The 27,936-nt window shown below is 45.9% G+C and overlaps 1 long non-coding RNA gene across 1 annotated transcript in view; it reads right to left on the bottom strand.

The window, feature by feature from the left end:
* Positions 1–27,936, bottom strand: part of LOC142574107 (uncharacterized) — a 41,617-nt gene that overhangs the window by 6,540 nt on the left and 7,141 nt on the right. Inside the window, exon 2 of the long non-coding RNA XR_012826422.1 lies at positions 24,591–24,695. This is a non-coding gene — a long non-coding RNA (uncharacterized LOC142574107). The remainder of the gene's footprint in view (positions 1–24,590; positions 24,696–27,936) is intronic.

Consider the following 27,936-nt stretch of genomic DNA (forward strand, 5'->3'; position numbering starts at 1 on the left):
AGACTCCACTAACAGTTCTTGACAGTCATGAAGGAAGCTTTGTGGTCGGAGAAATAGACTGATATATGTTCGACTTGGTACACCAATGCTTGATTCTCAAAGACGAGATCTATACACGTGCCTCGCGAGGTTGTCACAGCCGTGGGACGCGTTACGAGCGAGAGGAACGGGATGTTCTCCCGCATAAGTGTTAGGAAATTGCTGTTTGTCTTTATGTCAAGCTGCCACCGATCTGGCTCTCTGATTGCCACCGCACAGGGCGAACGGCAGCGGCAATTTCGGCTCGGGCGGTGCACATATACAGATCCGCCGCCACCGATCTGGCTCTCTGATTGCCACCGCACAGGGGTTGCATTGGAGGAGGAGCGAAGAAAGGAATTAAGTTCGAGCCGGCGCTTTGACAACCGGAGACTCGCAGGAAGAGGGGGGAGGGGGGCGGCTTGTACACCCAGCGGCAAACGATGGGGGCAGAAGCGCGCGCAGCAAGCGGACAACACGATAAAGGGAGGAGGGAAGAGATAGCAGCGACTGACTGATGCTACTGACGCCGATAGTGAGTCAACCCCAGCTGCGGAGTTGGTTTCAGGGACAACGCCGCCGATGCCGGCACAAACAATATGATACCCTCGCTTCCGCAGCGCTAAGAACCAGGTCTAGCCGTGGGAAGGTGGTCACGTATTCGTCGACGTGCCGGGGCCTACGTGAAATAACCGGCGCGTCGGCAACTGAAGAGCACCCTATCCGCCACACACGAACAGGGGGGGGGGGACCCGTTCCTCCTCTTTCTGCATGGCGGCGACGGTGTTCTATGCAGTCACGTTATCTTGACTCTCTAGCGGCGTCAGTGGCATCCAGCGGTATCAGTCGCTCGCTGCTAGCGCTGGGGGGATGAAAGGGGGGCGGAGCTGGTTACGAGGCCGACGACAACGCCGACGACGTCGCGACACCCAGGAACGGACGCCAAAGAGCTGCGCTCTAAAAACAACGTTGTGAACCATCCTGCGTATGTGCGATTGATATTTCCACCTGTGAACAGACGACCACCTCCGCTTGACTCAGGAAGTAGAACGGATAGATTTGGCAGGTCAGTTTAATCAAACATTTTGGTTCGTTTATGAATTCAAAATCCTGTTCCAGAGCATCGTTGTATCGCGAGCTCATTTCCACTTTCGGTATTTTGTATGTCCTGCGCCGATACAACAAGCACGTTTTGCAATGTGCTGAGCCTGCTCGACTGCCTTTTTCAAATGTGAGCAATGAAGTTGCTGCAGGAACATTGGATGAGTAATCGCGAAGTAACGCACGTGTGTAAAAAAATGTCGCGTTTATTATTGACATTTATTTGTGCACGCTTGTTGCTCGAAGCTACTGCGAAAAGTTCAAAGGTACTGAGCGATGCTGTAACTCCTGCGAGAAAGAAAGATGCGGCGCGTGGGCACTGTAGGAAGCTTACTTTCGTTATGATCGCGCGCTGTTTCCTGCCTTGGAAAACGTTTTCTGTTTGCTGTCGTGAAAGACTATGGAAGGATTTACTCTCTGTAAATAATTGCGAGAAAGAACATTGCTATAATAACATGCATAAAGATATAGGAGATACCTAAGTCTTGTGTTCAAGACATTTTTAATATGAACCAATTTGAAATGCTTAGATTTTTATGCTGATATACCTATAAAAACCTAATGCTCTCCGTACTTGTGAGCTGCAACACGCGGAAATAACACCTACCTGAGACTTCTTTTATATTGTACACGTACTTCGCCCTGCTGAGCTTCCTCCCTTTCCGAAGCGTGGATGGGCGGAAGAAGCTTTCCAGCTCCTTGATTTTTAGGAAACCGTGCCTCAACACAACCGAAAGCGGAGAGTCCATTGTGGCCTATGCACCTTCGCTTGTGGATAGATCTTTTTGCGCTACTCAGTTCGCGCCAAGTCTGCGATGGGTGCGCTGGTGACCGGTTTTTCCGCAGCGCCGCCAGGGCAGAGTCTGAGGTCTATACAGGAGTAACCACTGTTTTGTTCGGCATAGCGGAGGGGCAACTCTGGCTTTCGAATGGTTTAATAATCATTCCATATTTATAAACACCCGTAAAAAAGTGGGGATACAGTCATGACACCAGTCTTGCAAAATGAACCAGAATGAAACGGGAGCCCGACATTCTATCAGATTGTTTGAAGTATCTTGGCACATAGTCCCGGAGCGATAAGGGTGAGACTACTTAACTCGGAAGTTCGCGATCTAAGGCTAAAAAGAATCTGGTTACTTTTTTTTTACAATTCTCAATTTTCCGGCGAATCTGTTTACGCGGACCATGTTCCGCCATTGTCGGACATCGCTGAAAACAGGCCACGTGACTTAGAGGGAGAGTGAAAAAAGAGCTCCATAGTGGGAAATGCGTTTAAGTGACCCTTTCCCCCCCTGTGAGAATGGTTTTTCACACGCGAATCTTGTACAGTTGTCAAACGGCGCATTTTTCGTGATCCAGCCAGATCGGCACCGGTTATTGATGATTGATTCCACCCAGCCACGAAAGAAACAGGTGTTATGCTGATGGTTTGCGGCCAATGAACAGTGCCGAGCGATTGAAACGAGATATAGGAACACGTGGCTGGCGGCAGCTACGTCACTCGTCAAACGAATCGAACCAATCGTCGAAACAACTGCAGCGCCCGCATCTCCAGTGGGCTTTGCGCCCAATATACGGAGCTGTGGATTAGTGGTTCCGCACATTACATCCCAGCTACAACTATGAGAATACCACGACTAGTGCGATCTCATTGCTTTCGCGCGAGAAAGGGGCCTGCAACATACGGCCGGAGCAGCTTGTAAGCGAAAACAAGCATGGCAAAACAGAGACGGAAACCTCATGTGCAAAAAAAAAAACCACAAGAAACCACTGGGAGAACCACAAAAAAAGGAGCACTCTTAAAGCATGCTTACTATGTGAAGCGCGTAAAAGCAAAAATGAAGCGAAAGAATGCTGACACAAAAAATTTACAATACGGACTGCTTGTGAAGTTTGACTTGCATGGTGTAACACTCGGTGTAACTAACACAGCTGCGCTGTTCGAAGCTATTCACGGACTGGAAGGGGCGGTGATATTTTTTTACTCAATACGGCTCGTTCATTATCTCTAAAGAACTATCTCGGCTGCGGTAAATATACAATACACGGTAGACTACCCATTCCTCATCTGATGACACTAAGATATCTTTGCGTTAGCATGGTGAATTGCATTTAGAGACGCTAACTTTTAGTTAGAGTTAACTTTCTAACTTTTTATAAAGGAGTTGGGTTGCCAAGAATAAACATTTTCAATGAACCTGTTTCGCGCCAAATTTGGTCACTGGCCATTGGCCCCCGGCCATATTCTGCTCTCCAATGAGCCTCGTTGCCGTCAACTTGGCTCACAGGATGTGGGTTAATTGGAATGTGCTGCTCTTCCGTAAGCCTATTTGACACCAACGTGGCACATTGACAAAATTTCGCTGCTTATGTGCCGATTTTACTAATCATCATTATGAAAAACATATCACCAAATACTCACTCATTGCCAGATACATTGCTAATCGCCGCAAAGTCGTCAATAATGCCTAAAGAATGGATGCACCTCGAACTTTAATGGTGGCAGAGCCGCCGCATTTGTTAGACAAATTGCATGTCAATATAATCTAAAGATGGACAACTTTGCAATGTCTGTGGCTACAGATTTCAGACTGAATCATAACGTCCTCAGTTTGAGAAATATGCCGGTTATACTTTGGTTCACAACGCTAGTTCGAACAAAAATTTTTGCACTGTGAGGCTTCACGCGGACGAAATAGCGGGCTAGTGTCCTGGTCTCTTGTGAAGCTCATCGCTGTGGGCATAATTAAGGATGACCCACCAACTGGCCCAATCAGGAGCATTTCAAACAAAAACTGGTGAAATTATTTATACGAATTTATAAAAGCATAATAATATGATATGATTTATACACGAGATAGTTGCGGAAACGACTAAGAGGCATGAAAGCTTCTACTCACGAGGTACTTGCCAGCCCGATAATTAAAAGCACCGGAAGAATAAAAGCGACACGCATCTCTATAGCTGTGTTTGAAATTATGACCCTATCTATTGTGCTCAGACAGAGTTGGCCCGACGTTTACCCTTTACAAGCTGACGTGTATCTCTGAAGGTCGGAGACTGCGCGCTGTGTGACGTCAAAAAATGAAAAAAAGAAGGAACGATGTTTCTGTCACTACTTCACAGCATTCTCCGATGCTGGAGGTGTGCATGTCCCGGCTATTCTAAATATTAATCCAGTTCACGCTAGTATTCACTTCATTATTTTATGACTATGGCCAGGGCAAACGGGTGAAGAAATGTCAGGCATTAGTTCTCCATCGCCAGTGGTTGCTCTACACAAAAAGAGACATTTTTCTACCAAAGGCGTAGGCTGCAATTACTTTGTAGTGACAGCTGAAGCTTTATGAGCTTAATAACGTGTTTGACATTGCCAGTGTAGATATCGAATCGTGAATTCTTCGAAATACAATAGACTTGCTCTCTATAGGCTGCCTTCAAAAATAAAGCGGCCGTTTCTGAAATTTTTCTTAATACCGTTAGTTCTTTAATACCGTGACCTGCAGGGAGCAGTTGTGCTCCGTCTTTAGTCCCTGTTTAGTTTATTCTTTAAGATCTCACATTTGATTCATACTTGTCTTTTTGTTCACTGCTGCCTATTTTGCATTTTCTTCTCCTTTCTGATGTGTAGGCAGGCGTTGAGCTCCAACAGATGGTGGTTGCCAGCCTCCTACACACATTCCCTGTCTTCTGTTTGCAGTGTATATATATATATATATATATATATATATATATATATATATATATATATATGTAAAGGGAGGCAGGCAGCATAAAATATATCTACAGCATATTTATAAAGAGAGTGAAGTGGCTGACAAGATGGTAGTTAGATCGCGAAATCCAAGAGCGTCATGTTCTTAGCAGTAATCTTTTACGTCTTCATCAGCCGTGACCCCCGGTACTTAAAGCACTGACGAAGTGAAGGTTAAGAGTCGGCCACATTAGACTGTTTGAGACGCGCGACGTGCAATATGCCGCAGCAAGGCTCAGCCGCAGTGGGGTTAAGGAGGGCACGGGGGCGATACTCTACGTAACGTCGCGTTCTTGACGCGAAACGCGGTAACAGCCAGAATGCCGCGAAAGTAGCTTCTTAGATAGGCGAACACGCCGCGACTGTGACCAAATGAGAACCAGGGCGCGAAGTGTGTTGTGGGGGTCACAATGGTGGGTGTCGCATAGGAACCGCTGATATCTCTATGGGTTTGTAAGTCGACGCCAGGCTATACGGTACGCCTGTTTTGCCTTGAGTATGTCTTCACGTGCGTGCTGCAACATGAAATTCAAACTAGCAGCACAATGGTGGCGTATTGTAGGCTCAAATTGTCGCCAAACAAGATGAACAATAAAGAAAATACAAGGACGTATTGGCCAGACTAAGTATGGCATGGTAACGAAGGTAAAGCGGCGTTCTGGTTACAATGGTCAGAGGAGACGTACAAGGAAAGCACTTCAGTACGAGTTGGTTGAGACGCCCGATCAGGTTTTTCTTTATTGAATGGAAAGCAATAGCAAGGCTGTGTTTATCCGCGCACGAGTGTTGAATGTCACTGGCAGCGTTAGAAAGGATGTAGCGGCCTCGGAAGGTGACAATCTGTCGAGGGGTGCTGCTATGAAGGATGACGTTCTCAAGGAGAATGTCGGCGACATCGGAGGCACAGCTTATCACAAAAGCCTGTGTCGATTCGAATGGGGTGGCGTAGTCTGTTGCTACAAAAATGCAGGTATTTCTCTAAACAGGCATAGAAGAGGTCCAAGGAAACAAGCACATGCACGGAGGAATGGTTATGATGGCACGTTAAGCGGTTGAAGACGGCCAGCAGTTAGTGTAGTCGGCATTTTTAGCCTTTGAAAGAGGTCAGAGGCAGTGATATTATGGCAGACGTCGCGGCAAAAACGAGGTCAAAACACGCGCGAGCAAATGCTGTCATAAATCCGTGACACACCATGCTGACCGGCAGTAGGCGCATCACTAGGCTGGGCGAGATCAGTCTAACGTGGATAAACAGGAACAGTGAATAGTCGATCAAGCCCGTCATGGTGCATGTTATAAAGATGAACAATATGCCGTCTTGAAGATCAAACATGGCGAGGCAAGGTTCGGGCGTTGTCGAAGTCAGCCGTTGAATGAGGCATTGTAAAGAAGCATCTCGGGTTGCTCCGCTTCCGTGTCGCGAAAGGTGCCATAGAGACAACGGTGGCAGGCATGGCGGCCGCAAAATCGTCAGGTGGGTCAACAGGGTGGCGTGAGAAACAGCCCGCATCCTGATGTAACCGGCCGGTCTTGTATAAGACTGAGTAATTGAATTCTTGAAAGCGCAAACCACACAGACCAAGGAGCCTAGCAGGACTTTTCAGGCACATAAACCAGCACAGATTGTGGTGATCAGTGATGACTGTAAATTGGCAGCCGCACAAATAGGGGTGGAAATATGCCACATTCCAAACGAGAGCCAGACACTCGAGTTCAGTAATGCAATAATTGCGCTCAGCAGTGGAAAGTAAGGCGGCCGGTATAGGCTATAACACCTTCTGGCACTTGCTGGTCCTGGGTCAGGATTGCCTTGTACCATGGCCACTGGCATCGGTAAGGACTTCTGTTGGACCTGGCGGATCAAAGTGAGCTATAATGTGTAGAAGGTGGCAGGTAAGCCGCCAGATCTGCTCGAAAAACACTCTCACTTGATGCCTCGTACGTAGTCAGCGTTGCCAGTACCATGGTGAGTGCCCGTAATGAAATTGGCGTCTCTTTGGAAGAGCTGAGGAAAAGGCTACACAACTTCCGCCACATTTCGGACAAAACAACAGAAATAGGTGCAGATGTACAAAAAGCAACGAACATTCTTGCCGCATGTTGGCACCGGATAGTCTAGTATGGTTCGATTACCAGATTACCAAATTACCGATTACCAGAATACCTGCCAGTCTTTACCAGATAGTATTCTGGCATAGCTTCTGAATGCTGCAGTGCATAAAGGTAAAGCTGGCATGAGCATTAAGTTTTTATCTTTCTAATGGTAAAACATAAACATTTCTTGAGATTAGATTTGAAAATTGTACCCGTCACCCTTTGTTTCATAGCAATTATTTCTGCAGCTGCTGAATCGCAGGTCTTATCATATTAAGTTGCGAAGTGTACATCAATACGCACAGTATGTATGTTTTTCGCTTAAACTGTGCTATGTCGAACCCAAGTTTTAAGGTCAACTTGAGCAATAGTCGTTATTCAGCTGCCGTTGATTACTTCCAGACTCTATCTTCCTGTGAACGTCTGTTTTTATGACATATAGCGATCTTGTATGTATTTGGATATCTGTTTTACTTGTCTATTCACAGAACTTTCCTGGAAATGTTTGCCTTGACAAGCATTGAATGCTGCTTAGGCCTGATAATTTCGCTGCATCAACAACTCGTAGTGTTCTTCTACCTAAATTTGTGTTGGCATTTCAACAGAGCTTGCGAATGATATAGCTCATAATGAGAAGTACGGCATGAGGATAACGTTGTGGCCCCTCATTGGCATAAAAATAAACGTTGTCTTAGATAGCCCGTTGCAGCGGATAAGAATAAGTACCAGCACACGCATTGGTATTAGCTTGATTACCTTTAAATAGTCGCTTCACTAAAACTTCATTTAGATTCCAAGAATTACGTTGCATCTGTATATTTTTACTCACTAGAATATTTGAAACGATATGTGACGTAATTCCTACAGAACACTGAAAAACTGAACAGAATAAGCAGGCCACACAATGATGGTCCGGTGAATATCAACCATAAGCACTGGAATAACGGCTGCAATACCAATCACTAGCCATAATGGCATGGCGGACTTGGCGTTGCGCAGCTAAGCCTGAGGACGTCAGAATAAATCACGGTGCTGCGGCAAAATTTTAATTGGGCAAACTACAAAACAACGCCTGTATACTGTGCATTGGAGGCACGTGATAGAATACAGGGTGGTCAAAATTAATGGCGAGTGCCCTACTACGGCATTCCTCATAATCATGTCTTAGTTTCGGCTCGTCGAACGCCAGATTTTAAATCCATTTCATTAGAATTGCTGTTTGCCAATCTGTGGGGTGCACTCAGTGGTTTTCGATTCAGGCTTTCACATGCGCTTGTCTCTTCTTAGCATGGCATTCTGCCGAATTCATCTCTACACACTGCAGAAGAATAATATTTATGTACTTATCGGGCCATGATATGACAACTGCATTATGTTGTAGAGACCTAACAGCCCTCAGTATCGGGAATCATTTATGATTGACGTATAGTTGGGATGAGTGCTTTTCTATGGGTGCAAAGCTTGTTACCTTCCCCACCAAATATTTCTACTTTTACTGCATTCCTCATGCTGGCGCCCCCTCGCTTGATTCGACAAGATTACAGATTACTATGTAAAGTTAATCTGGCATGTGCTGTTACTGTGCTCGCCTCCTTTATCTACGACGCAATGAGATGCCTGTGGTAAGTAGTGCTTGTATGTATATTTCTTCCAAGTGAAATCCTCGTTACTGCTTCGTGAAACATCGTATCCTGAGCCCATACTTCCATATATAGCGCCCGCTTCACACAGTGTTGATGCACGAACATCGCGATCTAGAGCATAAAATATCGCTTCTACACCACGAACATTGTTCTTCCCAAGCGCAGCTTCTTAATGTCAGAGGCATCGACAAAGTTTAGTGAAGACGCCCGACCAAATTCACGACCGCACTTGTTTAGGCTGATCGTGACATTTTGTTTTAAATCAAGACATTCACATTCCATGTCAACCTTATCTTTGAAACGATGACATTTTGCGCACTTTGACATTTTGAGATTCTAGTTTAACAAACGTTTAAAATGTCAAGCAGCATGTCGGTGTCTCAAAGAAGCTCGCGCACGGCCAGCGAAAAATCACCCAGCAACCAAGTAGTGAATTGTGGGAAGGCGGCGCATATCTGACTGCAATGACATGAACGTGGCAACGCCCTCACATAAAAGAAATGTACTAGCATAAACTTCTTTGTGCCAACTCTACAGTGCCATGTTATTAACCCTATAATGCCACATGCATTATACATGTCGTGCTGATTTTATGGGTAAAAATGCTGATGTAAGCTTGAGAAACGTAATACAAATCATTTGAGTCGTTTTCGATGTGCTGGAGTGTAGTTACTCCTTCGGAAAGTTACCCAACAAATTACTTCTTTTATAATTTAGTACAATAAATAGGTTCCTCAGTTAAAGCTGAATACCTGTTTTGTAGCTTGATCCGGAATTCCTCTATTTTCCCTCTTACTGCCAATTCATTGATCGGCTTCTTATGTACCAGTTTCTTCCGTTCCCTTCTTAAGTCTAGGCTAGTTCGAGTTCTTACTATCCTACGGTCGCTGCAGCGCACCTTGCCGAGCACGTCCACATCTTCTGAGTTGCCAGGGTTAGCGCAAAGTATAAGGCCGATTTCATTTCTAGTCTCGCCATTCGGGCTCCTCCACGTCCACTTTCGGCTATCCCGCTTACGGAAGAAGGTATTCATCATGCGCCTATTATTCGGTTCTGCAAACTCTACTAATATCTCTCCTCTGCTCTCTCTAAAGCCTATGTCATATTCCCCCACTGTCTTGTCTCCAGCCTGCTTCTTGCCTATCATCGCATTGAAGTCACCCATCAGTATACTCTGTTTTGTTTCGACTTTACCCATTGCCGATTGCTCGTCTTCATAGAAGCTTTCCACTTGCAAGTCATCATGACTGGACGTAGGCGCATAGGCCTGTACGTCCTTAAGTTTGTGCCTCTTAAGCTTCACAACAAGACCTGCCATCCTCTAGGTAATGCTATATGGATCCCATATGTTACCGGATATATCCTTATTAATCAGGAATCCGACTCCTAGTTCTCGTCTCTCCGTTAAGCCCCGGTAGCACTGGACGTGGCCCATTTTTAGCACTGTATATGCTTCTTTTGTCCTCACTTCCACGTCCACTTTCGGTTATCCCGCTTACGGAAAAAGGTGTTCATTATGCGCATATTATTCTGTTCTGCAAAATATACTAATAACTCTCCCCTGAAGGTTGGAGAAGGCTGGAGACAAGGCAGTGGGGGAAGATGAAATAGGCTCTGGAAATAGCAGGGGACAGTTATTAGTAGAGTTTGCTGAACAGAATAATATGCGCATAATGAATACCTTTTCCCGTAAGCGGGATAGCCGAAAGTGGGTGTGGAAGTGAACTTGACTGAGCCCTATTATATTCCATTTACTGCCCTCTAATTCCTCCAATAGCAGTGCCAGACTCCACACTATATAACGTTCCAGCCTTAAACGTTGCCAGGTTCAGATTCCAATGGCGGACTGTCCGGATCCAGGGACTCTTAGCACCCTCTGCTGAGTCACAGGTGTGACCGCCGCCGTGGTCAGTTGCTTCGCAGCTGCTTGGGCCTGAGGGCGAGTGTTTGCTTGTGGTATTCATATAGGAGATTGTGATCAAGTACTGCACCAGGATGGCCAATGGTGCTCTGGTGAGAATGTGCGTTACCGGTTCTGGTCACCGGGATCTGGCTGCACTCCAGGCCTGTTTATGCAATTTTATCAACACGCAGATTGTTTAAAATCCGGTGGACAATTTTGCGGCAAAGGGATTCGAACCACGGCCCTCGTGCACGTGAGGCGAATGCTCTACCTTAACGCCACCGCTGAACCTCAGGAAGCGGACCTTAGTGTTGAAGCAATGAACGACAATTTTATGGGCATCATTCAATTGTGTGCAATAGAAGTCGGTGGTAACTCCGTTAGACAGGATACAAGCAAGCTATCGCAGGAGACGAAATATCTGATCACGAAATGCAAATGCATGAAAGCCTTTAACCCTACAGCTAGAATAGAACTGGCAGAACTTTCCAAGTTAATCAACCAGCGTAAGACAGCTGACATAAGAAAGTATAATATTGATAGAATCGAACATGCTCTCAGGAACGGAGGACGCCTAAAAGCAGTGAAAAAGAAACTAGAAATAGGCAAGAATCAGATTTATCCGTTAAGAGACAAAGCCGGCAATATCATTACTAATATGGAACAGATGAGATAGTTGAAGTGGCTGAGGAGTACTATAGTGATTAATACAGTACCAGAACTAGAAGAACTGGCCACCCTGTATACTCAATGCCTCATGACCTCGGGCGTACCGAAATCTTGGAAGAACGCTAACCTAATATAAATGCATAAAGAAGGGGACGCCAAAGACATGAAAAATTATAGACCAATCAGGACACTGTCCATTGCCTTCAAAGTATTTACTAAGGTATTGAAAAATAGAATCAGGAACACCTTAGACTTATGTCAACCAAACGACCAGGCAGGATTTCGTAAAGGCGACTCAACAATAGGCAATATTCACACTATCAATCAGGTGACAGAGAAATGTGCAGAATATAACCAACGCGTATACATAGCTTTCATTGATTACGAGAAAGCGTTGGATTCAGTCGAAACCTCAGCAGTGATGGAAGCATTAGGGAATCAGGGTGTAGACGAGCCGTATGTAAAAATACTGAAATTTATCTACAGCGGTTCCACAGCCTCCGTAGTCCTCCATAAAGAAAGCAACAAAATCTCAGTAAAGAAAAGCGTCATTCAGGGAGACACGATCTCTCCAATGCTATTCGCAACGTGTTTACAGGAGGTAATCAGAGACCTGGGTTGGAAAGAATTGGGGATAACAGTTGGGGATAAGAGTAACTAGCGATTCGCTGAGGATATTTCGTTGCTTAGTAACTCAGGAAACTAATTGCAATGCATGTTCACTGACCTGGAGAGGCAAAGCAGAAGGGGGGGGGTCTAAAAATTAATCTGCAGAAAACTAATGTTTAACAGTCTCGGAAGACAGCGGCAGCTTACGATAGGTAGCGAGGCACTGGAATTGGTAAGGGAATACGTCGACTTAGGGCAGGGTAGTGACCACGGATCGGGATCATGAAATTGAAATAATCACAAGAATAAAAATTTGTTGGGGTGCATTTGGCAGGCATTCTCAGATCATGTGCCGCAGGTTGCCGTTACCCCTCAAGAGAAAAGTGTATAACAGCTGTATCTTACCAGTACTCACGTACGGGGCAGAAACCTGGAGGCTTACGAAAGAGGTTCTACTTAAATTGAGGGCGACGCAACGTGCTATGGAATGACGAATGATGAGTGCAAGCTTAACGGATAACAAAAGAGCAGATTTGTTGAGGGAAGAAACGCAACTAAATCACATCTTAGTTGAAATCAAGAAAAAGAAATGGGCATGGGCACGACATGTAATGAGGAAGGAAGATAACCGATGGGCATTAAGGATTACGGACTGGATTGCAAAGGAAGAGAAGCGTAGCAGGGGGCGGCAGAGAGTTATAGGGGCGGATGAGATTAAGTTTGCAGGGACAACATGGCCACAATTAGTACACGACCGGGGTAGTTGGAGAAGTATGGGAAATGCCTTTGCCCTACAGTGGGTGTAACTAGGCTGATGATGATGATGATGATGATGATGATGACAATAAATAAATTATCGTAGACGAAAAAGTAAAACCTTCATGTTTTGTGTACAAAGCACTCTCCATGGTTTTAAATAAGCGCCCTCAATTTCTCCAAATTTTTCTTGATGTGGAACTGTGTTCGGGCATTACAGGCTTAGGATTACTGCGCCAGTCTGAAATGTCTCAAATAGATGTGTTGCGATCTGTATTTTTATTCCACCAAATTTGAGGAAAGATTTAGCGTCCACCGCTTCCTTATTCTTACACAAATTACTCACCAATACATAATTTCTAAAATCTGCATTGATTAGTGAAACACTAGAGAGTTTCGTCTGGGTGGCATAGAGATAAGCAGACATTTAAACACCATCCTAAGTGCAGCTCACCTTCGCAGAATGGAGCTCGTTGGTATACGTGAAATTTTGCTAGCTGTCAAGTAAGAACCACGCAAATGACGATTTCAGTTGTTTGATAGAACGACAGGCACCGGAAAATACTGTTTCGCTGCAGTGTCAGGATGAAACCAGAACAACAGTGCAGTAAATTTTCTGAATTTGATGCATCAAGAACTCAAATATTCCTTGAATCAGTGCGTATAACGACGGCAACAATGAAAAGAAGGCGAAGCATCATTGCTGAAAAAATCAGTGCAAAAAAAAAACATTTCCAACAAGTCAGCCCTTTTCGTGTTGCTGTCGTTACTTGCGCGTAATGAAAGAAGGAGTGACTTTTACCTCGCCAATATTTTCACACCACTGCAAGAAGTAAACTCACTGCAAGTATGCATCTGTATGCGGCAAGCCTCATAAACTGTTTGAGCGCTTTCTATAAGTGATCATCCGACGCCCTGCTCTTGGGGGCCGATGGAGCGGCCACATAATCTGCCATGGCTCGGCGTGTGAGATATCGAGCTTTGGCGTGGGGCGCTTTGTTTCCCGCGAGCGGGAAGTCGGTGTGTGCCGGGGTCCAGAGGAGGAAGACCCTAGAATTTTGGGGTTGCTAGGGCGGTGTCGAGCGGCCGTCATCACAAACTTAGAGTTTTTCGGGCCACTTCCCGCCAGACGTGGCCGCGCACGAAGCCGCGGATTGCCGCCGGCGAGTCGGTGATCACGATCGCAGCATTCTACACCGCGGCGAGTGATATAGGGCTATTGCAGATTCTTCGGCCGCCTCGGTGTGTCCCGTGGTCACCATGGTGCTTGCGAGTCAGTAGCCGCGCGGTCAGAACAGCAGGAATCTGCAGTAGTGAAAGCGGTTGCTTCGCCTGTAGATAGCACAGCAGCTGCTTTCGATGACGAGAACAGCCGGGCGTCTCTGTGCTTGGTCGACACCGCCGAGGCGACGATTCCGTGGATCCCCGGCACGCACACTCTCGCGCGTTAACGCGGCAACGTGAGGAGAGGAAGTGGGCGAGGAGGCTGCCGCGACTGTCGCTGCTGGGCCCGCAGGTGTTGCGGCGCCCGCTGCGCCGGCCGCGGCCTGTGGCGGGCCGGAGCCCCTGACTGGCACGACCGACGGTGCTCCTTGCACGCTGAAAGTGAGCAGGAAGCGTAAAAACAGCCAAGTAAGCGCGCAGGCTCTGCGGCCGGAGACGCCTCCGCGCGGCGCGTGTCGGGCTCGGACGATGGTGGCTCCCATGGGTCGGAGCCTGGCGGTCCTGAATTCAAGCGCACTACTGTGACACTTTCAGATAATGACTCGGAGACTGACGTCCCTTCGGCCATAGAGGGAACTACTACTTGTGTGCAGCGTAAAGGGGTTCGATGCAACTGCTCCAAATTGTTATACAAGTTCTATAATTCTATATAACTTATATAGTCTCGAATTTCGAAGACTACCTCATACGCAGTTCTCGCTTTTCTATCTTATTCAACTAGTATTACTCAAAACTAGCCTACTCTTTCTCTAGCCCTTTTCTTGTCCTTCATTTGCCTTCCTTAGCTTTCCACTAAATTTTTTTCGCAAGGTGGCTCCTTCCCTTCATATAGCTTCTTTCAATTATAGAGGATTGTCTCGAGCTACCAAACAGGGGTTTTCAACGTAGCTAAATCCAAGAAGGTAGATATTCTCGTACTCCGCGAAACTTCCGTCGATAGGTTAGGTCGGATCAGCCACTTTGACAGGATTTTTCACACCAGGTATTTCTGGAGTTATGGCGAGTCGGGCTGCCGAGGTACGGCCTTCATTCTTATGCCGGGTTTTAGTGGCCTTGTTCGTTGTCATGCCAGGGATGCCGAGGGCCGAAATTATCAGTGGATCTTGACTATTGCATTTGAATTGTTAAAGCTGATGCTCCAAACAACGGGTAGAGATTAGAGAGAGTTTTTCGCTGCACTAGATCCGTACTTGGTGGGCCTCTTTCGGTTTATCCTTTTGGGAGATGTTAACTGTGTGTTAGAACATTTTGATCGTGTCTCCCGCAGAGGAACTCCAAAATTTAAAGATATCGCAATAAATGCTATTCTGCCATTATTGATATGCTATTAGCTCGTCAATGGGTTGGGAGTGGTCGATGCTTCACGTGTGCTTTGCCCTGGACAGTCAGGAATGACTTGGGTAGGAAGTGGCTTGCAGAGCCGCATCCATCGCTTCTACATCTTATCGTCACTGACTTCCAGTATGCATTCTTCATGGTTGATTCCTTCTGCTTTTAGTGACCACTGCTTCCTAAATCTACGGTTTGCCGATTCAACCTTTAATTGCCGAACTCTGTCGAGTTAGGCTAGCTTAGCAGTACTGTTCGAGGAGCTATCAGACATTGTTTGGGATATCATCGGCCTTAGTGAGGTTAGAATTGGCGAGGCCTATACGTTGCTCAATAACGGGCATGTCCTCTGTTATAGAGGTGTCGCTGATAAGAAGCAATACGGAGTAGGATTCCTAATCCATAAGGACATAGCAGGCAACATTGATGAATTTTATAGCATTATTGGGAGGGTAGCCATAGTCGTAATCAAACCTAATAAGAAGTATAGATTAAAGGTAGTACAAGCCTATGCTCCCAGATCCAGCCACGAGGATGAGGAAGTAGATCAGTTATGTGAAGATGTTGAATTAGCGATGAGAAAAGTTCAAACTCGGTATACAGTAGTAATGGATGACTTCGATGCAAAAGTGGGGAAGTAGGCGGGTGAACAGGCAATCGGCAACTATGGTGTCGATTCTAGAAACGCTAGAGGAGAGATGCTGGTAGAATTCGCAGAAAGTGATAAGCTTCGAATAATCAGCACCTTTTTCAGGAAGCGTAGCAACAGAAAGTGGACCTGGAAAAGTCCTAATGGTGAAACAAGAAATGAAATTGAATTCATACTTTCTGCTGATCCCAGCATAGTCGGATGTACAAGTGATTGCTAGGGTAAAATGCAGTGATCATAGGTTAGTCAGGGCTAGGATTCACCTCAATTTGAACAAACAAAGAGCGAAGTTGGGCATGAAGAAACAGGGCAACCTAGAGGCAGTAAGAGTAAAAGAAGACAAATTCAGGCTGGTACTTGCAAACAAATATGCAGCCCTAGAACAAAGAGATGATGATGACATAGAGTTAATGTATGAAACCGTAACTAGGCTGGCTTCAGAGGCACCAATTGAAGTGGGAGGCAAGGCACCAAGGCAACCGGTAGGCATGCTCTCCCAAGTAGCAAGGGACCTAATAATGAAACGACAAAAAATGAAAGCGTCCCACTCAAGAGATGAGATAGAATTCGCGGAACTGTCAATACTGATCAACAATCCGGAAGCAATTGATATTCAAAACTCTAACATGAAAAAGACTGAAGAAGCCATAAAGAATGGACGCAGCATTAAATCAGTGAGAAAGAAACTTGGCATAGAACAAACCATAATGTATGCACTAAAAGATGGCAAGGTAATATCATCAGCAATCTCGAATGTTTAATAAAAGCAACGGAATAATTTTATACTGACCTGTACAGTAACGAGAGGAGTCCTTATACCTCAATTGGAAACAGTAGTGAACAGGATACAGAAACTCCTCCTGCATGTAGCGATCAGGTCAGAAGAGCCTTGCACGACATGAAACGAGGGAATGACAGTCGATTTAATCAAAGAGGGAGGAGACATAATGTTTGGAAAACTGGCGGTTCTTAATGTCTATCGACTGCAAGGGTCCCAGAAAACTGAAAGAATGCAAACATTATACTACTCCACTAAACGTGAGACGTTAAAGAATTGAAAAATTATAGGCCATTAACTTATTCCAAGTATTATATAAAGTGTTTACCAAATAACCCCCAATAGAATAATGGAAGCACCGGACTTTAGTCAACCAAGGGAACAGGCTGGCTTCAAGAAGCGATACACTGCAATGGGTCACATCCATGTCGTCAATCAGGTAATCGAGAAATACGCAGAGTACAATTAGCCTCTCTATATGGCTTTCATTAGATTGCGAAAAGCCATTTGATTCAGTAGAGATACCAGGTGTCATAGAGGCATTACATAATGAAGGAGAACAGGGGCGCCATAATGTAAAGCTATTCCAAACTTTTCTATTCCCATTCTGTATTAAGCCCTCCCCGATTGCTCAAAAGCTTTTTTGGACCACCCCCATTTCCCCTGTCTGTCACGCGACGTCACGAAAACCGCGATAGCTTCCCATTTGATATGGCGTGTACACACTGATTATGCATGATTTGACCGAGCAAAAGAAAAATGGTGATTTCTGATTCGACGCCTTTTCGCCATGCGCCCTCAGCTATTGGTCAAAAGTTTTTCGGGCTGCACCCATTTCACCTGCCTGTCACGCGACCTCACCAAACCGCAAGAACTCACCACGTCAAAGTGGCGTGTACGCGTTAAAGATGCATTAAGATGCCGAAAAAAAAACTGAATTTTCTTTTGAATAGCCGCAGGCTGCCCCGTTCCATAAGGAATAAAAGAAGGCTGCCGCCGATTGCTGAGGCACTTGCTACTCGCATCTGTCGGAGGGCATGGGTTTGTTTGCACATAATAAAACCTTTTTCGTGGCTGTGTGATATTTCGGAGCACTTTCGGCACCTTTACGACCTCGTTCTGCCACCTCTTCTTTGCTGAGGATCCGTTCTAGCGTCATTCTTTAGCTTTCGTTGCATGCCGCCACGATTTGCGACCTGCCACCGCAAGCTAAGTAACGGAAAACGGACCAATCGCAGACGCCGGCACCACCTTCTTCGTCAGGTTATCAACTTTCAGTGCACTGGCTCGGCCCTATCGAATCACTCTCTACTTGAGCGTGTTCCTCGCCTCTTGTCAGCAAATTAGATAAGACAAACCGCTCAGTCGTGGCAATGTTATTCGTTTTTCACGCAAACAAAAGTGACTTCCATTGAACGAGGAGAGCGTGTGATTGGTCTGTTCAGCCAACGCTGTGGGTCACCGCCCAATGCTTGCGTCGGCGCTTACGCAAATTTGACGTCAGGAGATTGGAATAAAAGCATATTCGAATAGTTTTACGTTATATGGCCAAGAATGCTTACGTGAATAACCTAGAAAATATCTACAGAGGTTCTACAGCTACCTTAATTCTACACAAGAAAAGCAGGAAGATACCTGTAAAGAAAGGCGTCAGACAGGGAGGCACAATCTCTATAATGCTATTCACTACGTGCTTGCAAAACGTATTCGAGCTATTAAACTAGGAACGTTTAGGAGTAAAGATCAACGACGAAAATCTCAGCAACGTTCGCTTTGCCCATTACAGTGTTCTATTCAGGAACAAACTAAACGAGTTAAAAAAATGATTGACGACCTTAACAGAGAGAGTGTAAGAGTGGATTGAAGATTAATATGCCGAAGACAATGATAATGATAAATAACCGAGCAAAGGAACAAGAGTTCAAGGTGGCCAGTCGGCCTCTAGAATATGTGCAGGAGTACGTTTACATAGGTCAGTTAATCACAGGGAACCCCGGTCATGAGAAGGAACTTCACAGAATAATAAAAAATGGGTTGGATCGCATACGGCAGACATTGCTAGCTCCTAACTAGAAGCTGGTCATTATCATTGAAAAGGAAAGTATATAATCAGTGCATTTTACCAGTGCTGAAATATGGGTCAAAGACTTGGCGACTGACAAAGAAGCTTGAGAACAAGTTGAGGACTGCGCAAACAGCAATGGAACGAAGATTGCTAGGCATAACGTTGAGATACCGAAAGAGAGCGGTTTGAATCAGAGAGCAAACGGTTATAGACAATATTCTAATCGACATCAAGCGAAAAATTGCAGCTGGGCAGGTCATGTAATGCGCAGGTTAGATAACCGTTGGACCATTAGTGTTACAGAATGTGCACCAAGAGAAGGGAAACGCAATCGAGGACGACAGAAGACTAGGTAGAGCGATTTGCAATCGTAATTTGGAATCGGTTGGCGCAGGACAGGGGTAATTGGAGATAGAGGCCTTCGTCCTGCAGTGGGCATAACAGAGACTGATTATTATTATTATTATTATTATTATTATTCTTATTATTATTATTATTATTATTATTATTATTATTATTATTATTATTATTATTTGTAAAATGAGAGCTTTGCTGACTCCACAAGCCCTTCTGTCATGTCGGTCGGTTTCCTATCTAGCAAACTGTTTCGAAAACTAAAACCGTTGAAATGAAGCAAGAGTCGATGTCGTAGACGATGTCATCAAGGCGAACCCGCTTCCAGAGACAGTCTATTCGTAAACTAGGCCCGTCATAAAAAATGTTTACCAATAAGCTGGGCTGTTATCAGAGATGATGTAGTAAAATGTTTGCCAAACGGAGATATATCTTAAGCATAGGTGCTTACTTTCATGGACAACCTTCACACCAGTTCGCAGTATGTGGCGTCGTAGTGGTAATAATGTGCTCTGTAACGCGGGGGTGGAGGTGACATTTTGAAAGCAGCGCAATTATGACTGCGATATTGCTGTCGAATAGAGTTGCTCAGATATTGCATACAGAATTAGGTCTTTCTGCGTTTAGTGCAAACATCTCACCGATAACATGTAGCCAGGAGTCTCCCACAATTCCACCACGGATAAGAAAACTGCATAAACAATTGACAGGGGGAATTTTATTTGGCAAAGAATATAGAAGTTCTGACGCGATAACCTCTACAAAGCAGCGCAGATATACATCGCCCCTTTTTGGTACTTTTCTGTCTGCTCCTCGGTTCGCAATGATGCCTTCAATACTCGGTAGTTGATGCGTTTGCTTGAATTTTAACGCTGCGACCCAATCGCATACCATATAGCCATGAGTGCTTGTTTCTGTTTTGTTGTTGTCTTTAGTTGGATACACCATGAAGCAAATGTTTAACATGGAGTTAAAGTACAATTGCAGGCATGGAGCGTCTCTTTCAAAGGCATTCAAGCTAAAAGATTCAATATAGCTTTGCTTAGTGCATAGTCCGGCAAGTGCACTGTCTTTACCGTAGTTTCCTCGGAAGATTTGTGTGGTCACCAAACAAACCCTACTGATTGTTTTCTCGCAGACTATTGTACAAGTTAATCGACGATAATCTTATAACAAACGATAAACAATATTCCCAAACGTTGTCTAGGGTGAAAAACCACGCCCTTGATTTTACGTCCTGTTATGTGCTTCTCATCCAGATAATATACTGTGAATAATCAAAATTATCATTCTACTTTGGCTATTTATGATATCACAAGCCTGGTGCTAGTTGACCCGTTATGTCATTACGTGCGTCAAAAAGAATGCTTCAGAACACGACACAAATGTTTCTTTTATCGTAAACTGTTGGATTTCATATTTGCTAGCAAAGTGTTCCAGGGCATCATCGAGGATTTTTTATTGCTTCAATACAACAGTTCTGTTCCAGCACCGGAGTAGTTAGATCATGTAATGCGGCACAATGCACATGGCGAAGAACAATTTTTCAACCAACGTTGTGCATGCATCACACTATATTTAAACTTTATTATATATATAACTTACTTGTGTTTTTGTATATTGTACTACATAGAATATAATTTCTGATACGGTCGTCTAAAATGGCTTTTATCGTATAAACAGCTCTGCCAAATAAATGTCTGAAAAAATCAAATCAAATCAAGTTTGTTTCAACATGCAACTGATGCTCAAATGACCCTAAGCTCAAAAACCCCTAAAAAGCATCGCAAGACGAAAATATTTCGCTCTCCGATGATATAATTTTGTTTTCAGGTCTCAGCTAATTAGAGTGACTCAACTTACCTCGCATAAAGACAAAAAACAGCGAATATGTCGGTCACCAAGATGAAGCTCGCACTACTGAAATTACTTCTGCTTCACACCTTTTGCCTTGCAAGTAGTTCATCATCAAGTGAGTTTACACTCCTGAACTAAGCGAAACTCGCACATACATAGTTTACCTTTGCGTCTCTGCTACTCTCATATCACAATACCTAAAGGAATAGCTAAGCTTTCTTGCTGCTCCTGACTAAAAACTTGGATGTTTTCGCTGACCGCGAATATCGTGAATTCAGGGTTGGTACCAAAAATGCACAGCTGCGCTAGTTGTCCTCATGCAGGTGTGTTCAGCTTTTGAGATGCGGGCACAACACGAGTGCATAGAAAATGCACGTAAGTTTTATGTAGTAGTAGCAGAGCAACTAAGTCAGAGAGCTTCGAAAGAAATGCTGATAGTATCTGCATGTAAAAATAACGGCCGTCAGGTGAACAATGGCTGCGGTAAATATCCTGGCGTGATGCTTGAGATATCTGTGTTCGCTCGGCACTCGCGCTCAGCATTCTTGAGAAGCTGGTAAAGTATCTCTTGCGCGTTTTGGAAATCGCTGTTAGGATGCGCCACTAGGGAAACTGGTGAGATGAGGTCAAGCGGAGTTGCAATAAACATAAATAGAAACAACCTTCACTTTGAGAACTTTCTCCTAGTGCTTTACAGCAACAGGATAAGGCGACATCTTCTACAGCTTAGAAGTACAACTTTAGCGTCGTGCTTGAAGACACATTCAAGAATTAGAGCCTAAACCACCTTCAGACATCATAACAGCTTAAGCTAACTAAAATATGTATCCAATGAGATCTACCAAATTACCGAAGCTCATGTGCAAAAAGACAGCTTAAAGTCATGCGCAAATGTTTTCGATAACATCAAACGTGAGTGTTGTCAAAAACTTTGCGCGAACAAGCCATACGTCTGCAGGGGCACGTCTACTTTTGAAGGAACGTGCCTTGTCCATTCGCAAAAGCTTCATCTTAAGCGACATTGCGGTGCAAGTTACATATTATTGAAGTCACTTTCTGTCCGAAACGCATTTCTCTTCCAACTCCTTTTCTTGAGGCCTATAGAACAGCCACTGCCACAGCGGACGCCATTTGAGCTTAAGGTTACTCTATGAGGTTGTATTAGAATTACGCTAAAACGAAGGTACTTGTGCCCAGATAATTACCAGTCGTTGCGGCACATGTGCAAAGATTAAGCCAAGATAAACATCGATATCATCATGCCTGATGCGGCTAGTCAGTTTAATGGCGGGAATGTCACCGCCCAGCTTAACAACGTTGCCTTCTTCCTCAAGGGAACCGTGTCTGCGTGGATTGAAAACCACGAAGAAAGCATGACGACGCGGGAAAAGTTCATAGACGAAATCATGAAGTGCTTAGGAGATCCAGTGGCTAAAAATAACTGTGCAGGGCAAACTCTAATGCAGCTAGCCCAAGTTCCGTGCGAAATCTGCACGACGTACGTCGAGGAAGTGCTGAAGTTGTGCAAGGGCCTGGACCCTCAGATGACAGAAGAGGACAAAGTTGGTCATCTTTTAAAAGGGATCGCCGAGGATGTGTGCCAGTTCCTCATCGGAAAAGACAGTATGGACTCCGTAAGTGCCGTCATTCGACACTACTGTAGATCTGCAGCATTGAAACTCGGCGTATCACACCGAAGTTCGGCTGCCTGGCCAACGTAACTAACGTCGCCAGTGTTGACATGGTCCCAGCTCCACCCGGCTTTGCGTCAACTATTCGGCAATTGGGGCGCGGAGAACTTGACCGACGTGAGGCGGCTTCCCCCTGGACTCTGCGGGCTTCAGAGCCCTTTTCTCACTGCGACTTCCGTAAGACGTCCTACAACACCGCCTTCGTAGACACCCACAACTTCACTCCTCGTTCAAGAGCGCCAAACTCTACTATATGAACGCACATCCCAGTTATCAGTTCGACGACGGTTACTCACTAAGACCACCTGCAGTTTCTCAAGAGTGGGACGGCCGTGTCAGTTATCCTGCTACTGACGATTTCGGTGAGTACGGTGAGCGCCCCATCTGCTTCCAGTGTGGTATTCGCGGTCACGTCGCCAGATTCTGTCCTCATTGCCATCGTATGTCACCACCATCACATGAGTGACCGCGCACTTTTTATCGGCGTAGCAATCGGCATGGCGACGGGACACGCTGGCCTTCTGACTACGATAGCAGGACAAACCACCAGGGAAATTACCGTAGCTACTCACCAGATTCTGTTCGCACCTTGACGCCGCCGCCTTCACGCCAGCGCAGGTCTCCATATCCACAATGACGTCTCACATCACCGCCGCCGAGAAACTAGGCGCGACCAACGGAGGTGAGGTCGCAAGGCATCATCAACTACGCGCCCCTATGCCTCCGCCAGTCACCATGTGTCATAACAAGATTCGTGTTTTAGTGGAAAATGTTGCTACATTGGCCTTAGTGGACACAGGAGCGAGTGTCGTTGTTATCAGCCTGAATTTCAAAACCCGACTAGGCCGTAAAGGGATGTTTCCATGAAATAACGCTAACGGATTTCGTGTAGTGAGTTGCGGGTTGCTCCGAACTATTGGTTTGTGCACCGCGAACGTTTATTTCTCCGATAACGTGTATCAAGCCGAATTTCCAGTGCTTGCTCAATCCACTGAATACGTAATTCTCGGCCTCGATCTCCTACGACAGTGCTGTGACACTGTTGACTGCGGTACTGGCGAGCTTTTCCTGTCACCTCTTGCAGACCTCTCTCGCCGTCATTGAATATGCTGTCTTACCGGCACGTTCCTTGTCCAGAGTTCGAGTTGCTGCTTGCGGTGTCGACCGATACATTTGATGCAATTGTTGAGCCTTAATTAATAAAGAGAAAATCAGATATCCGCCCGTTCGTAGCAACTGCTACAAACGAAACTCATACGAGTTCCTCGAATGAAAAGCCTCAGAGTTGAAGAAAATTAGTCCTGGCACGGACTAGAACCCGGGACCACCGCCTTTCCAGGGCAGACGCCCTACCCTCTGAGCTAACCAGGCGGCTAGCAGATGGCAGGGCGAAGTCGAATTTGTCGACAACACGAAGCAAATCCGAGTGTTTGATGTAGTAGTGAGGCGGATACCAGCAAGGTGGAGAGACGTAAATAATAAAGGGAAAATCAGGCATCCATCCGTTCGTAACGATGGCGACGAACGTGCGGATGTCTGATTGTCTCTTTAATAAATATTTCTCTGAGGAACCCGTATGGGTTCCCTTTGTAGCAATTGGTAAGAACGGGTGGATGTATGATTCTCCCTTTAATAATTACTTCTCTCCACCTTGTGAGTATCCGCAGAAGTATTACGTCAAATTGTTGAGTTTGTGCCTTCGATGGTTGTGAAGTGTGCTCATACCTCGATGCGTCCTCTCTGTGGCGTGCGGAACAACTACATTGTGGGTGTAACATTTAGCCTCCCAGTCTCTTGTGCTACCCAGGGGCATGTGACTTGGCTGTTTGAAGTAGGTACCAGTCTCAACATAGGCGTTTTAACTGATGACACATCACACCAATCCCGGCACCACGGTGTCCTTGAAGACTTGTCGCCTTTATTAAAAATGAACAAGTCACTGTCTTCATAGAAAAGTCAAGCCCTGGTCAGCGTCCTTAGCAAGCATGCGTCATTATTTTATTTCGCGCCGAACGCTAACAAAGTTCACGTTCCAACTACGCGGGCTCACCACAGGATCGACAAGGGGTACGCGCATCAGGCAGAAGCCTTACCGCGTGTCCGCATCAGAGCGCAAGATCATCCCTGAACAGGTCGACGACATGGTAGCCAAGGGCGTCATCCAAGATTCCTGTAGCCCTTGGGCTGCGCCGGTCATCCTCATGAAAAAGAAAGATGGGTACAAGAGGTTTTGTGTCGACTTCCAGCGTCTCAATTCTATGACGAAAAAGGAAGTGCACCCACTTCCCCGGATCAATGATGTTATCGACTGCCTTTATTGCGCATCCTACTCCTGATCTGTTGAACTCCGATCGGGCTACTGGCAGATACCCATGCATTCAACTGACAAAGAGAAAACCTCTTTTGTGACCCCAGACGGCTTGTTTAAATTCAACGTCATGTCGTTTGGTTTGTGCAACGCCCCTGCAACATTTGAAAGTATTATGGACACTGTACTGCGCAGCCTGAAATGGGAAGTTTGTTTATGTTATCTAGACGACGGCGTCAATTTTGGCCCCACTTTTGCAGAGCACAACCATTGAATGGACGTTGTTCTGATGTGCCTTGAACAAGGTTCCCTTACCCTCCACTCCAAGTAATGTCACTTTGGCCAACGAGAGGCGCTAGTAGTTGGGCATCTAGTGGACAAGCAGGGAGTGCAACCAGACCCACAGAAGGTGGCTGCAGTTAGCGGCTTTAAACAACCGCATACACAGCGCGATCTGAGGAGCTTCTTGGGTCTTTGCTTGTACTGCCAACGTTTTGTGCCCAACTTCGCCGATACTGCTGCCCTTTGACTTTATTGCTGCGCAAGCATAACCCTTTCACCGGGACAGCAGATTGCGAGTCCTCGTTTTGTTGACTGAAGTTTCTGCTCTCTTCCGGACCCATACTTCGCCATTTTGACCCCTCTGCTACAACAGAATTGCACACCGACGCGAGTGGAATCGGCCTCGGCGCCATCCTCACCCAGCGTTTTGGTGACATTAATCATGCCATTGCCTGTGCCAGCCGTTCGTTGAGCATGGCCGAACAGAGTTACACCGTCACTGAGCTAGAGTGTCTCGCTGTTGTCTTTGCAGTTCAGAAGTACCACCCATATCTCTACGGGCGCCGCTTCACGATCGTTACTGATAACCATTCACTATGTGGTTGATCGGTCTCGACGACCCGTCTGGCCGCCTTGTTCGATGGGCGCTACGTATGCAGGAATTTGACTTTGCAGTCCGCTATAAGAGTGGCCGACATCATGTGTACGCCGACTGTTTTTGGAGGTTCCCTCTACCAACACGTGCGTGTAACGCCGACTATTTCGATGATTTTCTGGCCGCCATCCACGATATTCTTTTTCCCGACTTGGCCACTTTGCGGGAAGAGCAGCGTGACGACCGCCGCCTGGATGTCCTCTAAGCCTCAGCTGCTCAACCAACAGGTAAAAATTGCTTTGTCATCCGAGATGACCTGCTCTACAAGAAGAATTATGCGGCTGATGGCGCCCGCCTCCTCGTAGTGGGCCCTAAGAATTTGAGAACTCACGTGCTCCATGCTATGCATGACGACTCGACCGCTGCGCACCTAGGCTTCACCGGAACATATCGCCAGATTCAGGGTCGATTCTACTGGACTTGTCTGCGACGGGATATAGAAAAGTATATGGCCAGTTGTAACAAGTGCCAGCAATTGAAGCGCCCTAATACTCCTCCGGTCGGACTCCTTCACCCTGTGCTGCCCCTATCATCTCCTTTTCAAATGGTCGGAGTGGACCTTCTCGTTCCATTCCCACGCTCAACAAACGACCACCGTTGGATTATAGTTTCCGTCGACTATCTGACGCGTTATGCTGGAACAGCAGCGATTCCAACGGCCACGGCTTTTGATGTTTTGAGATTCCTCCTGTACTCCAAGATACTGCTTCATGGACCCCCTCAAGTTATTGTGAGCCATCGTGGTCGCCAGTTCGTGGCTGACGTAGTCTAATAGCTGTTGCGTCTCTGTGCTTGCCACTTTCGCCACGAGACTACATATAACCTGCAGACAAATGGTCTCGTTCTGTTTGTTGGTCAAACAGAACTTTGACCAACATGCTTTCGATGTACGTCGATTCCAGGCACGAAAATTGGGGTATCTTGCTTTTCATCACGTATGCCTACAACACTGCAAAGCATGAAACTACCGGTCACAGTCGTTTCTATCTTCTTTATGTCAGACCACCCCGCGGCTTCACTGACACCATTCTACCATTTACTCCTCCTGCGGACTCGTCTATTGCCCAGACTCTCCGCCACGCTGAGGAAGCACGCCGCATAGCTAAGCTCCCTACGTTCGCATCCCAGGACCGCTTCAAGATCAGCTACGATTCCCGTCAAAAGAATGTGTCCTACGACAAAGCATACGTAGTATGGTTTTGGACACCACTTCGCAAGCGTGGCCTGTGCCACAAGTTTCTGGCTCGCTCCACCGGGCCTTTCGTCATCACCAATCGCCTAATTGATGTGACCTATTCAATTGCTCGTCTCGTTTCCAATGGCTACCGGTCTAAAAAGACGCAGCTTGTTCACGTCGCCCGCCTCTAACGCTGTTACCCCTGTGACTCTGAATGGACGAAACAGTTACTCGCCCAGCGGGATTCATTTGTGAAGGGAGGAGCGTTACGTTAAAGCTAGAGAGAACGGAGGAAGAGAACGAAGTGCGCTTGTCTTTGCAGCCGATTCGTGACCAATCTCCCACTGTGGGTATTTACCACGGTCACTCAGGAGAACAACAGCAGCAGCGGCTCGGGTGTCGGCGCGGCCCCTTTTCATCAATTCATCTTTTAAAAAATGCGCCCTTCTTAGCAATATTAACACATGCGCCGCACGTGGACTTTGTGGAGGCGCTGTGAGGTTGGCACAGTGTGTCCACAGGAAAGCTTGAGAGAGGGTCCCGGTTGTAAACATGACTCTTACATGATGCGTCTCTGCTTTTGCCATCAGACGTGTAAGCTCTGTAAGCTCTGCATTGCTTCAAGCAAAAGCCATGTCACGATGAAGGTCTGCGTTAATGTGAATATTTTTGAAGCACGTTTAGTGACGTTTTACACAAAATTTATATATCGTTAACATTAGTGAACAGCTCTAATTGAAAGCAGGACATTACCACGCTTAATTGAAAATACTTTCCGGAACTCGTATTCCGTTCTATTGAAGAACTATCCAATATTATTTTCTATTCAAAGCGCTCGGTAATATGCGTGCCACTTTGATGAAATCTGAGGCATCGGTTTCTCCCGTTTCAATACTTACTAGCCCTCTCTACGCCCTGCGTGAGTGAGTCGACAGCCTCGTCAAACGAGGAAAAAGTGCTGCTTGGCTCCTTCCTAAGTTTCTTGACCTCCTCCCAGCCCGTGACTCGAAATAACCT

The sequence above is a fragment of the Dermacentor variabilis genome, chromosome 3, assembly GCF_050947875.1.
Source record: "Dermacentor variabilis isolate Ectoservices chromosome 3, ASM5094787v1, whole genome shotgun sequence".
Lineage (NCBI taxonomy): Eukaryota > Metazoa > Arthropoda > Arachnida > Ixodida > Ixodidae > Dermacentor > Dermacentor variabilis.